The sequence below is a fragment of the Xenopus tropicalis genome, chromosome 6 (assembly GCF_000004195.4).
Source record: "Xenopus tropicalis strain Nigerian chromosome 6, UCB_Xtro_10.0, whole genome shotgun sequence".
Classification (NCBI taxonomy): domain Eukaryota; kingdom Metazoa; phylum Chordata; class Amphibia; order Anura; family Pipidae; genus Xenopus; species Xenopus tropicalis.
Window position 1 is genome coordinate 42,852,190 of NC_030682.2, and position 14,367 is coordinate 42,866,556.

The 14,367-nt window shown below is 36.7% G+C and overlaps 1 protein-coding gene across 3 annotated transcripts in view; it reads left to right on the forward strand.

Moving 5' to 3' along the window:
- Positions 1–209: 209 nt before the first annotated feature.
- Positions 210–14,367, forward strand: part of creb5 (cAMP responsive element binding protein 5) — a 278,427-nt gene continuing 264,269 nt past the window's right edge. For 2 of the 3 annotated variants that reach the window (XM_031904176.1, XM_004915393.4), the window contains exon 1: positions 210–540. The gene's annotated coding sequence lies outside the window, so the exon portion shown is untranslated. The remainder of the gene's footprint in view (positions 541–14,367) is intronic. The other variant, XM_002933391.5, reaches the window with a different exon arrangement.

The window sequence follows — 14,367 nt, forward strand, 5'->3', positions numbered from 1 at the left end:
TTTGCGAGCAGCCCCAGGCACTTCTCTCAGCCCCGCTCTGTCAGGCACCACAGCAATCTCCAGCAGCTTCCCCGGGACGTAACTCTCTCTCTCTCTCTCCCGCCGGCCCCGCCCCTCCGCCACACCCCCCTCCCTCAGCCGACTGCTATGATTTAGAAGTTCAGGAATCCCACGTGACGTCACCAAAGGGTGATGTAATGCTTCTCTAAATAGAAAGTATTGTAATCTTCTCTCAGTCCAACGTGGTTCCTTTGTAGTACATGGCACTGTGTCTTTAAAAACTGCTTGTGTATGTGTGATGCAGGGGGAAGTCACTCCCCCACTCTAGAAAGAAACGGAGAGTCTCTAAGCAGCCTGGGAAGAGTTCGCTTCTCCAAGTGTTTGCCCTGTACATGCTGCAGCCAAATAAGTTAGCACTGTGCTCACTTTACCTGCTGCACCACAGCCTCCAGTGAGAGGAGCCCTGGGAACCAAAGTGCCTGTCACTCACAGAGACATACAAACCTGCACACTTATTCCTCATCTTCTACATTCATTTGGGTAAGTTAATATTAGTTATTATTGGGAGATAATATTTGTTGGTGCCAGCTTTGAACGAATTAAAGCAACATTCTTCTACTCAGTATAGAAGAGATTTTGGGTGAAGGCTGAGTCACGTGTTCCCGGTATGGTTCAACTGTGATTCTGTCACATAACAGGTCGTGGCGGTGCCCCTGCCAGGTGCTCAAGTCGCTGTGCTACTGGGCATGGCTATATTAGGAGCTTCTCTTTGCGCTTCCACCGCGGCTTCTAACGGGTTAAGTGCTGCCCGGAGCAATGGGGACCCTGCGCTAGAATTTGACACAAGACCTTGAACTGGCTCGTACAAGCAGCATCTGCAGCCTATTGTTATCTGCTATACAATGAGGGGTCTCTGCTGTCCTGCCGTGACAAGGGGGCAGTTATGCTCTGCGTGAGGGGGGTGTGAGCAGTTGGGAGCTATTTATCATGGAGAAGATGTATCAGTCAGAAACTTTCTATCACTTGTGTTTCCAACCCCCCCCCCCCCTCCTTTGCAAAATAGGAAGTTCCAAAAGTTTTGTTGTGTTGTTGTGCTCAGCTGATAATAGCACATAGCTCCAGAGGGAGGTCATTAGCAAGTCATTAATATGCTGCTGTCATTCTGTATAGGAAGACACTACTTCTTGCTGCCATCCCTGCCATTCTCATTGTTTTGCCAAGTCATAGATAGATATGACCAGTTGCTGACATTTAACCCCTTCTTTAACTTACAGAAGGGGTTATTTTACCAGCAAAAAAAAGGCTGCCGGACAATTGGAATCATATTTATTGAGATGCCTTTAGGGTATACGTTACAAGTACAATCTAAAACTTTTATGATCATTTGTTTCCGTTCTCATATCGCTGATATTTGACATTAGCAGTTTGGCTTCTACATTTTACACATACATCATTTTCTAATGTTTTTGGTATGCTAGTTAAAAAAAATTGAAAAAATCCTCCCACGCAGGATAAGATCACTATTATTGTTGAATGTGTTGGCGTGTGCTCTGTGCCTATTCGGTTGTTAGGTGTCAGTATTTGTATGTTTTCCCATCCGACATCTCAGAGAGCAAGGCTGGACACAAGGCCCATTACCTCATGCTGCAGCCGAGTAAGTGGGTATGATTAACGGACTCAGATAGTAAAGGGTTGAGGGGTAAGAAATGCTGACTGTGCAGTCTGTCACTCAAGCACAGTGTCTAATCACTCACATCTCTGTTGGTCATGGTTGTAAAGCACAATGCACTTGTTTCAGTTGCATCTATCATAAAGCTTATCAACAAGTTTATTTGTAATGTATTATTTCAAACTCCGTCATTTATGTATATTGTTTGTTACCAAACTATTGCTTCTAAATTACAAATAGCAATCTTGGTAACATCAAAAGCAGGTATAATAATAGCTTTGTTTGCTTATAGAGAAACATCAGTCGGAATACACAAAAGAATCTAGAGGGTTCTTTTAGTCAGGCCGTAGGGAATATAATTTCAGTGCTATTCTCTTATTTCTCTTATGACCCATCTTTACCTTGTAACCTCAAGTAGAGGTGAAAAGACAAGTGGCATTTCATTATGCTGAAAAATGATGTACCTTAGCCCTTGATCTTCTAATGACTTGCCCTCCCAGAGAGCATGAGAAGAAAAGGGGGGTGCAAAAGGTCTGGAGGGTCACTAGGACAGAAGGGAGATCAAGACAAGAAGCACAGGCTTGAGCATTAAAGAGATGTAATTAAGAGCAGGTAGCCTGATCCCAGTGGTGGCTAGAGCAGGTCGATTACTTGTCTATGCACTTAAGGTAAGCATAAGCGGCACTGCTTCTCAAAAGTAAATGGCAAGGGAACGGTGAGAAGTATTTAACAGAGGGGCATCATGATTCGGCTGAAAAGCTCAGGATTACCAAGCTCCTAAAGAATGCAACAGGTTAGAACTCTAACAGAGTATACCAGTAGAGTCTCTATGGTGCTTCCCAAATATGAAAACACAGCTGCATTAATGCACTATGTGTTTTTAGTGTGCCATTTCTCCAGTGGTAAGCTGTTAAATGAGCAGTAGAACTAATCTCTCTCTAAATAAGCAAAAAAAAAGGCTCTTGCTACTATTTATGCCAGTACATTTCTCATCTACCTTCATAAACCATCAGTGTGATTTTCTAGGAAGCAAAAGATAGTGTTTGTAATAACATTTTTATACATAATATTGGGGATTCTTGTGTACAGAATTTAGTAATTTATTTATTTCTGATTAATTTTAAAATTGTTTGTACTGGCCCACTTTAGTTGATATTTTCTTTGAACCAAGCACTCAGATTATACTTTGTGGCATTAAAACAACATTTATTTTTTTACTGAAGAGGAAACTGTAAAAGATGAGATAGTGAAATCAATTGTCATGTATGAAATGAAAGTATTTAAACTTGAAATCCAAAATACTGTCATCACTAGTGGCTACAACATTCCATGAGTAATTCAAATTGTCTTGATTTCTCCTACCAATGTGTTTGGGTAAATTTGCAAAATGCTGGAATAAGGGGGTTTGTTTGTTTTCTGGCTTGGTGCAGCTTTTTCACTTTATAATCTGGAAAATAAATCAAGGTACATATTGTTTTTGAAACATAATGTCATATATTAAAAACTTCCCTAACAAATCACATTGCAGATAGGCAAATGTTACGCCAACCGGAAGTTTTTACTCCTCAGAGCTAACAATTCATGTTTAATAGTGATGATGACAGTTTTCTAAAAATAATGCAACAATTTGACTTGGTGATTTCTTTGAAATTTTAGTTTATCTTGCTCAAAGTATTAATAGAAAACGTGAACTATACTCTTAACCAATGCACAAGATATCTGAGCACTCTTATAATAAGGACAGAAACACAGTCATTTCAACTACGATATTATGCTAACTAATAGGCTACGTCTGATAATAATAATCTAGCTGCCCAAGAGCAGAAAAAATGCTTTAGTACTGGCCTTCCTTAGCATATAATTAATGCAGAATTTTCAGACTGTTCTTCTGCACACATGCACTGAGCACAAAGTAAGATGTCTTTGTCTTGGGGTTTGTAAAACAGAAAGTAAACTTTAAAGCATACTATCATTTTTATTTATACAGTTAAAAAACAAACTGTTTTTTATATAAAATTCTAGAAAATAAACAGAAGATTTATTCATTATATTTAACATGTAAATCCTTTTTGTTCTATGAAAAGCTGCTGAACCTATATCCTTGACATAAAAAGTATTATTCACATTTGACAATAATCATCTTTTTAAAAGATACACACACATATTCTTTTTATTAACTTTTTTGCTGCATGTGATTTACCTGTAAATCACAAATTGATAGCTTAAATGTAAGGTTTAGACAGTATCCTTTGTATTCTAATCAGCAAGCTAGTATTGTAAAGTTTTGATAGCAAGAAATCAAGGCAGTGCTAATGAAACCATTGGCGAATGTGTGGAAATGCAATCTAAACATACAGGACCTGGTCACAGGAGACAATAAAACCTGCAGAGCAAGTTAGTAGATAGTTGAATAGGCTGCATGGGCTTATTAACTAAGCAAGTGGCTGCTTGCTTGGTATCCCTCAGCTCATAACAGAGTTGAGTTTGTTATACACCAGATACTGCAGCTGATTTCTAGCTGAATTTTCTGGATCACTTACTCCTTCAGTGCTTGGAAACACAGTAACCTCTTAGCTCAACCTTATTACGATTTTAAGAAGAATTAACACAAGTTTAAAACTTGTGAATATTTATAGTAAATTTTTATTGTAAAACAGTCAGAATAAATTGTAATATTGTTATAAATGTTATTTTAAAAGAGTGCTTTTTAGGACTTTAAAAAATAACAGGTATTATAATAGAGGAATCCAGGATTGTTTTAAAAGTGTCACTGCTTGTTGCTTGTTCTATAATTAAAATTGTTTCAGTTCCCATCGATGGTGTTCATGCCTTGTAATAGTTAACAGCATTAAAAAATGATTCCAGTTGCCAGGAATGAAGGCAATCCAATCATTTACATGCAACCCCTTTTCCTCCAATTGCTGATGTTCCCAGAGAATTTTTTTTTTTTCTAATATGTGGTTTCACTAACCAAGAAGTCTCACTGTTCGTAAGAAATCAAAGACTAGGCCTGTCAAACAGTATCATGCATCTGTTACATACACTGGCAATAAACACAAGGCCTTAAACATAACAAATATATGGTTGAGTCCTATTTATACTTGTAGTGTTGTTGTTTACTTGATCTGTCTCCATCAATATATCAAGCATGCCACTGCTGACCTGTTAACTAGTTATGAAAATTCACTTACACGTATAACTTGTAAATGTTGACCACATTACTGTAATTTGGGCCTCCAACAAAGTATAGCAACTGCGGGCCTCTGTGGGGGTCGGTGGGAATAATTACATGTGTAATTAAAGAAAATCACTTTCTGCTGATAAAATAGTAGGAGCTGTGCCCATATGCTTATCCAAACCCACAATATGGGGATGTCAGTTGTTGATGTATAAATGGAAGACCCCTGGAGTTCAGATTATTTGTGGGAGAGACAATTTATTCTACAACTATGATTTTATTAGTGTGTCCATTATTAGTAACAACAAAATTATGGAATGACATGATTTATTTAAATACCCTAAAATTATATTATTATTGCAAATATTTGTCAAGAGGTATCTATGTGGCCTTATGTCCCTGTCACCCTCAAGCTAATACTAAGCTCCAATGCTTGGGTTTATATTGGTGGGACATCTCTAGTGTATAATATATGTGAAGTTACAGAGTCTTGTCTATGACTTTCCTTTATGTGACCTTCACTTGCTGCTTGTGAATCATAGTTGTGCTTGACCGGGAAAAGCAATGCTTAAAAATATAATCATGCCTGGATATAAGAGCTAAACTAATAAAAGAACTGCAAGGTCAAAATAAAAAATATTAGATTTATGTATTTTTCCAGTGTAATATTTACTCACTACAACTTCATTTCTGTAAGAAGTTTTAGAGAATAAAGTCAGCTTGGCTTCCCTGAAATCCCAGGTTGCTGTGTGAGTTTCTCTTGATACAGATACTTGCTGATTCAGAGACATTCAGTAAGCGATACAGCTTTAGACGATCAAGTGTCTCACTTTAAGTCCGTTCTACAGTATCTCAATAAATAATTCCTCTTGCTTAATGTTCTGAGATGCTGTTCATTTGTAAAAGCTGTTATTTATATGAAGCGTGCCTATTAAAATGAATATCAGGCGGAGCAGTCTGTAATGGAAGAGTGGGTCTGCAAAGCTCATTTTTCCAGAAGAACTCATAACGACATATTATAGCGTATTTGTAAGGCGCTAAGCATATTCCGTACTCCTGCACATTTACATAAATACAAGAATATAAATGAGTGCTAATAGTATAGGAACCTACAAACCTAGATATGCACAAATGTAATAGAATTTAGCACAATGTAATTGTGTTTAACTTAATAGAATAATTATGCAATACTTTAACTGAGAAAAAAAGTAATAATTGTGATGAGTTGTAAATTTAAATCCTTATCTTATTCAGGTTTTTTTTTCAATTTGGAATTCTTTCTAAAATGCTAATGCAAACTATAGATGTCTATTGGGCAATTTTATTTATAAATTCAATATATTTACAATGTAATGATTCCCTGTTATTTTGTATTTATTTGACTACTTTAGGCCTAGTTGACTATCCTTTGCATTTTATATATGTAACAAGGTAGAAAATATACTAAATAGTGCTTTGAGGGTTTGATGTATTTGCTGTCCTATTAAATCCTTATGGGGCATGTAGAAGTTTTTGGCAGAGCAATGAGCAATGCGCTGCTTATGTGACTGGCAGTGAACAGGTTATTGTGTTGCAGACACTTGGTTACTGGCACACGCTGCATAATTTAAGTGCTATTAGTGTAATTTGTTAGCAATGCATTTTTGTGCATGGTTTGTAGTATTTTACACTCTAATTTTAACAACTCAGTAACTGAACTAAGCATTTGAAATTACTCAATGTAAAGTTAAAGGAGTAGGGAAATGAAAAGTCAGGTTTTTAAACATTCAAAAATTAATTATGCCAATTATGTCATGAAGTATACAGGAATGTCCACAAGAAATGATGGTACAGGGTAATATATAATGGGAGACACTAAGCTGTATGTTTGAATTTGACCTGAAACACACTTCATAACCACCTCCTCTATACAGTCCAGGATATATGGGGGTATAGGGACTAGCATTACTTTTTCACATTACCCGGAATTAGTTCCACCAGGACATTTCTTTGTGGTATTTGTATGTTTTCCCCTTGCTTATACTTTTAGGCGAACTGGCTTCTTATAACCCTAGAGTGTTTGTATGCATGAGATAGGGATATATGATTGTAAGCTCCACTGGGGCAGGGACAATTGTGAGTGAATAAGAATTCTTAGCAACATGGTGGGACAATATTGGGGTTCTACTTTAATTCCAATTTAGAGTGCAACTCACTCCAAAAAGTTACAGGCAGATTAGCTGGTTCCAGATAAAATAAACCATAGGGATTATTGTAAATTATGCATATTCTCTGTATAGTATTGTGAAATATGTCAGGATTATATAAATAAAGAAAAATACAGAGATGGGATCTTTTATCTAGTATCAGTACACCAGAGGCCACCCCTTTAGATTAGAGGAATAGAACTTTCAGTTGAAGCAGTGTAGTTGGGTTTTCACAGTGAGGGCAATGAGGTTGTGGAATGCCCTTCCTTGTATTGGCAGATTCTGTTAATGCCTTTAGAGTGGTTTGGATGATTTCTTGAACAAACATAGTACAAAAGGCTATTGTAATTTTATCAATAAATTCAATATTTTGATAATGTAATGATTCCCTGTTACTTTATATTTATTTAATATGAAATGGGAACAACACCAAGTCATTGGTTCAGATATGTGGATGACACCTGGGTCAAAATTAAAGAACACGAGGTTCCAGCCTTCACCAAACACATAAACTCGGTGGACAAAAACATCACGTTCACAAGGGAAGATGTGAAAGACAGCAAACTGGCTTTTTTGGACTGTGCTATAGTTATCAAAGAGGGGAGGGACCTGGATATTGAAGTATACAGGAAACCCACCCACACAGACCAGTACTTGCTGTTTGATTCCCACCACCCTTTGGAACATAAACTGGGTGTAATTAGGACTCTACATCATCGGGCTGAAACTGTGGCATCCAATACAGAGGCTAAGGAGAAAGAATATAAACATCTAAAAGGAGCTCTGAAAACTTGTGGGTACCCAGACTGGGCCTTCATCAAAACCAAATCAAAGACCAACAGAAAGACCAGACCTACAAACAGAAGGGAGGAACACAGCAGGCGAAACAGCATAGTCATCCCATATGTTGCTGGAACATCGGAAAAACTTAGGCGAATTTTCAACAAACATCGCATTCCTGTGTTTTTCAAACCCAGCAACACCCTGAGGCAAAAGCTGGTGCACCCGAAAGACCCAACACCCAAGCACATGAAAAGTAATGTGGTCTATGCTGTCCAGTGTAGTGAAAAGTGCTCTGACTTATACATTGGGGAGACAAAACAACCTCTCTCTAAGAGAATGGCCTAACATAGGCGGGCAAACTCCTCAGGACAAGACTCAGCGGTCTATCTACACCTCAAAGAAAAAGGTCACTCTTTTGAGGACAGTAACGTGCATATTTTGGACTGAGAGGACAGATGGTTTGAAAGAGGTGTGAAAGAGGCCATTTATGCCAGCCTGGAAAAACCATCCCTGAACAGAGGAGGGGGCCTGAGACACCGCTTGTCACCAACATACAATGGCGCGTTGACATCCTTACCCCGGCAGTTTCACAACAGTTCACACTTCCAGTCATGTACTTTGAAGGATTAACACCTTCATCAATGAGAATCTTGGTACCATTGTGATTGGATCATACCTTCTTACACCTGTCAGTTTCAGCTAACACCTAACTGAACAAGTTCAATGGGACCATTGTGATTGGATGTCTGTGACTCTACTACCATCAAGAGTTTAAATACCGGGGAATTCCCTACCAGTCATTTGAACTGAAGAAGCCACTTGGATGAGTGGTGAAACGTTTTCAAGAAAAACTCAGAAAAGTCCAGTTGTTTTAGACTTAATTCTACTAGATACTGTATATCATGACCTGGATGAATGAGAATCTTCATAGACAGATCAGTAATATGTTTCTGCTGGACTTTTGTCTCTCATACAGTAAAACTATTTTTAGAGTTAAAGCACTCACTAGCCAACTTGGAAAGAATAGCATAATACAAACTGTAGATGGGAAGTTTACAGTGCTTATAAATTCCCATTAATATATTGAATTGACTAATGGAGATTATGAACTGAAGTTTCCTTGATTTCCAACAGTACTGTTGCTTAGATGCTGTAAATATAAGTTCTTCATTTTTATGTATATATATAATTAAAACACATGGGCCAAGGTATGTAGAGAGTCTTATTTTGAAAATTACAATTTTTTATCCAGGAGCTGCCATATTGCTTTTATAAAGTTCTAAGAGATTTTAGTTTAAAGAGATAATTCAACTTAAAATTAATGTCTAGTATGGTATAGAATGGCTTATTCTTAGCAAATTCAACTTTGATCATTTTTTAGTGTTAGGGGTTGCAGGCCAGCTGATGGCAGGTGGTAACAACAGCACCTCATTGCAGTCTGAATCCTCCGCCTCTCCTTAACTTGCACAGCTTCATGAAGCAGCCCTGTATTCACATACATGGTGTATTGCGTTTTTCGTTACCCTTATTTGCTCTTTTTTACCTTATAAAGTGCAGAAAATGCAGTAAGAGTGTATGAGACGTGATAAGAAAAAAAGGGTTTGCTATGTTTTTGTAATATTACTGGTTTGTGTATACAAGTCTATAGACCTGTCCTAAATGCAGTGACTAAGAAATTCATTTTTTATTTGATTTATATAATATACTGTATGTATTGCCTACTGTATGTAACAAATCAATAGTGAAAACCAAGGACTGTCAGGATAAGATAGTTTCCTATCGCATCTGATCAGTGTTCTAAAGTGTTACAACTGTGGGCAACCTGTGTCCATCCAGCTGCTGTTGCCTTGTAGTTCCTCTCATCTTTAGCCAACCAAGTTCAAACACAAATGGTGGGCAGTGATAGACTTGAAAATGTCATGCAGATGTAGTTCTGAGCATAGAATTATCCCTGTTTTGCCTAAGCTCTTGGTATAAAAAACAGTATTCTGTATTTAAATAGATATGCAATGTTTTTGTCCAAACCACTGATGATGTGTTTGAATGTCTTTCTCTCTATCAGATCTATCCCAGTTCTTGTAATCTCAGGAATAAAATGCAGTGCAATGCTCTTTTGAAAGAAGCATTTATCACCTCTATCATCTGTACCAAACCTTTTCTCCAGTGTAGGACTGAGATGCCAGGGGCCCCACCAGAAAACCTTGTACCATAGGCGCACTTTCTAAACTATTATTCCTCCTTTCCTACCTTAAATTTTTTATTATCCAAGTCTCTTTTCTTTATCCTTCCATCCCTTTTTCCATTACAGAAATAGGGAATGACCATGCAATTGGCCAAATAGTTAGAAGCAATAGGGTCCACTGACACCTGGGCCCACTGGGAGTTTTCCTGGTATCCTGGTGGGCCAGTCCGACACTGCTTTGCTTGTATCTGAAAAAGCAAGAAACTAATATACCAATTCTCTAGTTTTGAAATTTGGTTGGGCTTATAGTCCTTATAATTAAATGGAAAGCAGGCATTAGAAAAAATATACTGATTTCTCCCTTCCCAATGATAACATTAATGCAGTTTTTGTATTTCAACATAGCTACTACCCTTGTCATAAATTGCTGATGGTAAAATATCAACTTTCAGAGATAAAACAATCCAACAGGAAAAAATATATCATTATATGTTACATATAAAACCCATGTTTTAAAAGGAAAATAGCACAGATATGTAAAAAAGTAATATTCTACAGTGAAATAATAGTGACATTGGGCCCAGCTGCTTCTAGGGGCCAAGAATAATTGCTGGCCCAGTGGAGCTTCTGTCTAATGTTTTGTTCCATATATGTGTGTAGTGATGGGCGAAATGTTTCGGCAGGCATGGATTCGCGGCGAATTTCTGCGTTTCGCCATTGGCGGATTGTTTCACGAAACGGATGGAAAAATTTGCCACGGAAAAATTCGCCGCATGGGCAAAAATTGTCGCCGGCATCAAAAAAGAATAGTCGCGGGCATCAAGAGAATAGCCGCGCGACGAAATAATAGCCGCGGGTGACAAAATAATAGCCGCGGGCAACAAAAGAATAGCCGCGGGCAACAAAAGAATAGTCGCGGACAACAATTTTTTTGCCGCACAACATTTTCGCTGTTTCGAGAATTTTTCACAAATTTTTCGGCAAAGCGAAATGGAACAGATTCGCTCATCACTATATGTGTGCAATACTTACAGCTTTCCAATTATTTGTGGAATGGAATTTCCAAAAAAGTTTATTAATGTGATAAATGGGATACTTATTTGTTTTTAATTATTGTTAAAGCTTTACACATGCCAATAGAACTTTAAATTTGATTATATCTCTCCAAAGCATATTTTTTAATAAAAGAACTGGCACTTTATCAAAAGTCAAACCTGTGGGTGTCCCAAAATACAGAGAGGGGTCAGAAGGAAAGTTGATCTACATTCTTTCCCTTGCTTTTTTCTTATATTAGTATACAGTGCTCAGTGTTTTCTTTTGTTTATATTTATGTGTCACGTAGGAAACACATAACATAACATTAGAAGAGGAGAAGGTGGAAACTTTGATTCATCAAAAAAAAAAATCATAGTAAAAAGGAATGTAAAGAATCAAAGATTGGTGTGAGGAAGTGGATTCTCTACATGTAATGACATGCCTCTTGCATCAACAGTACTGCCCTATACCCAGTACAACATTTACTACTGGACTAGTAACTCATAGTATCCAAGCAAGTTGTATATGAAGACACAAATCTGAATGGTTGACCTGGACAAATGTTGTCCCTTTAATTACAGTGCATTGATATTTTTGTCAATAATGCATTTCTCCAGTTGGAGCATTTGAATGCTCTGCGATTGCAGGTTATTACAGGACAAGATAGTGTAAGAATATGTTACTATTCAAAATAATTTTTTAAACTCTTGCTTCTGTGTAGTCTTGCCAGCTATTTCAGACCTGGATTTCTTTATGCCCTCTTGATGCTGAAGTAGTCTATATCAAATGGAACAGTTCTGAGATACATTTGGCAACCTGTTATCCAGGATGCCCTTCAAAAATCCACAGTACTTGGCATTTTAGTGCTTAAGTAAGTGTTTTAGCCAATTCTAAACATGGCACTCAAATATAAAAAAAATCTTATCTGGAAACCACCCAGGCCCCAAGCACAATGTGTAATAGATTTCATTCAGGCCTGTTTTCATTTACTGGTGGGCTCAAAGCAAAGATCCCCCTGGTGGGCCCCAACAGCACCCTCTTCCCCAGCAAATGTATAGCAGTATTAACCTAATACTACTTAACACACACACATTTGTTTGTATTAAGGCTGTATTACAAAAAATATCAGTACTTTTTTTTATTAATAATTATTAATGGACTCCCAACCACCAGGTTTTTGGGTGGTGAGAAGAGCAACCCCTTAGTCGTATGTCACATGTAGGCTGAAAATCATTCATCTGAATGACAGTAGAGACAAGAGTGATATACGTGATATAAACGTTCATAAATAAAAAAGTAAAAATAAATTATTTTTTGGATAGATTGGTCCCTAAACACAACACCTCTATGCAAGCCTTAAAATGTAAATGTGCTATGTGCAATTGCAGTTTGAAAAATGCAATTTGTTGCTACTTTTTGTATATTGTGTATTGTTTTGAATATTATTACTTCTTCCCACTAGTACCTTTTGTGCTTTGACTAGGCTAAGAGTGAATTACCCGTACCAGGTGCTGTATTCTCAGTATTAATAAGGCATGAGACCCTGGCCTTAGGAATGTTTTTGTTCAAAAAAAACAAAAATAAATGCAAAAAATATTAGTGGTAATATACAGTAATTCTGTATACACTCATTCATCTTTTCTGGTTGCTGCTTTATTCAGAAATTAATGCAGATGAAATAGCTGATTGTGACCCATATTCTGGTCCCTGGGCAGTTGCATTGATGATTTTCATGCATGATATTGCTGTTTTTTTTTTTTAATTCTTGCTATTAACGCCGATATCTATTTACAATGCTCTAGAAGCACTTACACTTACCCTGTCTTTCTAATTTAAAATAGCAAATAAACTGATGTAATACACAGTCTGTAATTAATTAAATATTTGGCAAACGAACCGGTAGCTTGCTGATACATTTAATATAGTTAGGGGCAGATTTATCAAAGTGTGAAACTATAACTCACTACAAAAACCGTATCCACTCATTCTTATGGGATTTTTAGAAGCAAATTTATCAAATTCCCTCATTTAAATGGTAAACACCATTTTACCCATTAATAAATATGCTTCTTAAAATCCCATAGGAATGAATAGAAAGTGGGTGAGTTTTTTTGTAGTGAACTCTAATCTCACATTTTGATAAATCTGCCCCTAAGAATATAGTTGGGAACTGAGCAAGAGAAAGACCAATTAATTTTTCCCACAACAAAAAACTGTGCTTTTGTAAATGCCTCCATTAATGTATAATCAGCCAGATAACACTAAAATTATTAGACCATGTAGGATGACTTTGTTACTTTTGCAGCCCGCCCCAAAGGTGGCATCAAGATAACCAATACATCCCTATGACACCTAGCAAGTTTTGTTTATCTGATCCAGATTGTTGTAGTATAGAATACAAGGGTGTATTTTAATATGTAGCATATGTGTATAGTGAATTCTATTACATTTATGGTGTCCTTTATCCAGAAACCTATTATCTAAACAGCTCCAAATTACAGGATGCTATCTCCCATAGAGTCCATAGAGTCAATTTAAAGCAACTTAGAAAATTGCTTTAAAAAAAATGATTTCCTTTTCTTTGTAATAATAAAACTGCACAATGTACTTGGTACTTTGGTGGGAAAACAATCCTATTGTTTTTTTTTAATGTTTAAATGATTTCTAGCAGATGTCAGGTACAATGATCCTAATTATGGAAAGATCCCTAATCTGGAAAACCCCAGATCCCAAACATTTTGGACAACACATCCTATACCTGTATTAAACATCTTTTAAAATTTGGTTTTATTAGACTGCTGATACTGTTCCTTCATAACACAGCAGCATACACTTTATGTATATTTTCAACTTTTTAAGACGTGTTATTTACAGCTTTCTACCCTGTTATCCTGCATATACAATTTGTTTTAAAGACCTAAGTTCATTTACATAAATGTTATCCAAGTGAAACAGCTTGTTATTGATGGCAGTTTTAGCCTTATAACAGCAATCTCGTTTCATTTTCCAGTTGCGCTCCTTAATGATAATTCCAAGTTGAACATGCAGGTTTTAATGTTCCTTCTTGTTAAAATGTTAGATCTAAGTTTAAAAATAAGTTATACAATCTGTATAAATGGACTGAAATTGGGAATGTTAGCAATATTACTGCCACATGCGTGAAATAAAAAATAATATGTGCCAAGAAAAGTATTAAAAATAACTTGAGATGTTGTATTCAATATGAGCTTTAAGAGCTGAACAACAACCCACCAGAAAAAATAAATATGGCTCATAAAATATCTGCACAGAATGCTGTTTCATATCCAAACAATAATTTGCCATCTTATTTATT